The sequence below is a fragment of the Propithecus coquereli genome, unplaced genomic scaffold (assembly GCF_000956105.1).
Source record: "Propithecus coquereli isolate 6110/MARCELLA unplaced genomic scaffold, Pcoq_1.0 Scaffold388, whole genome shotgun sequence".
Lineage (NCBI taxonomy): Eukaryota > Metazoa > Chordata > Mammalia > Primates > Indriidae > Propithecus > Propithecus coquereli.
Genome location: NW_012149596.1, coordinates 2061214 through 2064153, shown reverse-complemented (window position 1 = coordinate 2064153; position 2940 = coordinate 2061214).

The window sequence follows — 2940 nt, the reverse complement described above, 5'->3', positions numbered from 1 at the left end:
CTGGGACTACAGGCATGCGCCACCATGCCCAGCTAATTTTTTCTATATATTTTTAGTTGTCCAGCTAATTTCTTTCTATTTTTTTTAGTAGAGACTAGGTCTCGCTCTTGCTCAGACTGGTCTCAAACTCCTGAGCTCAAATGATCCGCCCTCCTCAGCCTCCCAGAGTGCTAGGATTACAGGAATGAGCTACTGCACCTGGCCAAAAAAAATTTTTTTTTTGAAACAGAATCTCACTCTGTCACCAGAGCTAGAGTGCAGTGGTATCATCATAGCTCACTGCAACCTCAAACTCCTGGGCTCAAGGGATCCTTCTGCCTCAGCCTCCCTAGTAGCTGGGACTACAGGTGTGCACCACCATGCCCAGCTATTTTTTTCTTTTTGTAGAGATGGGGTCTTGCTATGTTGCCCAGGCTGGTCTCAAACTCCTGGCCTCAAGCTGTCCTCCTGCCTCCGCCTCCCAAAGTAGTAGGATTACAGGTGTGAGCCACCGTGCCCAGCCTGAATTTAAATTTAAACCAATTTATTGGGCTTCTAGAGTAGAAGTTGTGTCATTTCTGGCATCCACTAAGATCAGAGACAAGTTTGGACCACCTTTTCCACCACTGTGGGAATTACGACGCACAAGAAGAAAGTCAGCCGTCCCTAATGAGAGTTCTTCCGAGTAGCACATGCTTGCCTCGTGTTTGGAGTTTTCTGGATATCTTCAGGGAAACATGGCCCACAGGAGGGTGGTTATTTTAAATATCTGAACGTCTCCAACTATTATCCTGAGTACACAGGCAAAGTCAGTGTGCAGCCGGCAGGTGTAAACCCAATATCTACATAAGTAGCAATATGTATCCTAGTGGGGCACACACTGCATTAGGACTAGATGTATCACTTATTACAGCAGGACAAAGCTAATTTGTATCCCTCACGGAGAACAAATGTCTTGAATGGAGTTAAACAGTAGCAGAAAAACAGGATGGACAGTTTCTGAAGAAAACAAACGGCACTGAAGTTAGTTCCCATTCACTAGAGGCTGGGTTATGCAGATAGGGTTATGACCTCAGCAGATGCATTTTGTGAGGTCAACGTCCAACATTTACAAGATCAAGATTTGAGATTAGCTTTTTGAGGGACACGTAAGCACCAGAGGGGACCTATAGAAAGAAAGCTATCTTCTGTGGTATTTAAAAGAATGGCTATTAAATTGTTGTCAGTTTCAGAAGGAGGTACGCATTGGGGGAGGGAGTGCGAGATCAGCAATGGAATTGAGAGCAGTAGCCTTGATCTGAGAAAACAAACAAGAGAGTTTCCATTTTTTTCTTAAGTGACAGAGGAAAACCATAAAAGGTCAGAAGTAACAGAGTGAAAATAAGGGAAATCATACTGAGAAACATTTTAGTTGGTTACTGTAATGCAAAGTGTCAGGGTATAATGATAGTCAAAATTAACAGTGGAATAAAAAACTGGGTGCTGAAGAATCAAAAATTATTGTTGTCTTATCATCTTAGGCAGAAGCTGTCCACCTCTGCAGTCATCAGCTTCTAGAGAGTTCCTAAGAATCCTCAGTTTGAAGCCTAGTCCATTGTGGCTCAAGGGCAGCTTTCCCTTTGGTCATGCAGGATGTATTTAGGTGGGCATTTTAGAAATGCAGCTTGAAACCTGCTAGGGAGACTTCAGGAGGCATCATATGTGTCTCTAGTAATGTTAAGTCCCATTAACCTGTAATAGGGTAGACTCTAGGGTTCAAGGGAAATTCTAAAACCTGTGGAGTGGTCTTTTTTGGCTCAGAAGTAACTAACTAGGGGCAGTCCCCAAAAGGGTTAGATCTTGTCGCGGTCAAGGCCAATGGCAATACATTTGTCTCTGGAAATCTGAGGGTTTCTCAGCAATGCATTGATTTTACTTTTAAAATTTCATTAGCTCTCTCTACTTTTCCGGAAGATTATGGATGATAATGGCTGTAGATTTTCTGAGTAAAAGTTGAAACTTTACAGAGTGCTTTTTGCCCCAGTTTTAAAATTGTTTTATTTTTTAAAAATTTACTTTATTGTGGTAGAACACTTAACATGAGATCTACCCTCTTAACAAAATTTTAAGTGTATGATACAGTATTGTTGACTCGAGGTAAAATGTTGTGTAGCAGATCTCTAAAGTTTATTCATCTTGCTTGAGTAAACTTTATGCCAGTTAATTAGTAACTCCCCATTTTCCCCTCCCTCCCCCCAGCCCTGGCAACCACCATTTTACTTTCCATCTCTGTGAATTTGAAGTTGGATCATATAGCATTTGTCTTCTTGTGACTTGTTTATTTCACTTAGCATAATGTCCTAAGGTTCATCTTTGTTTTAAGGGGGGGGTTGTCAGAATGTCCTTCCTTTTTAAGGCTGAATAATACTCCATCATATGTATATATCACACTCAACATCAATGGGTTGCTTCCACCTTTTGGCCATTGTGAATAATGATGCTGTGAATATGAGTGTGCAGAAATCTCTTGAGTTCCTACTTTCAATTCTTTTGAGTGTGTACCCATATGTGAAATTGCTGGATCATATTACTTTTTCTTTTTGAGTATGAACTACCTACAACACAATTAAATTAAGGAAAGCCTCTAAATTAAGGGAGTCTCTAGCAGGTCCGCACAGGGAGTGGATAGTTTCCTAACAGAGATAAGCCATCATGGGATTCTCCTTGTTCAGGTAATTCAGGAGGATCAGTGTTGTAGCAGTGGGTAGTGACGTGTGAAGGGCAGCAGCAGTATTTCTTAGGCTCTGCCTTGGCTCGTGGATCTAATAAAAGACTAAAATAAACAACAGGCTCCTGGTGATTCCCATGTAATTGAGGTGATAGTGCTAATACTTGCTTAGACAACATAAACAAAAAGGGAAATGGGGCCGGGCGCGGTGGCTCACGCCTGTAATCCTAGCTCTCTGGGAGGCCGAGGCGGGC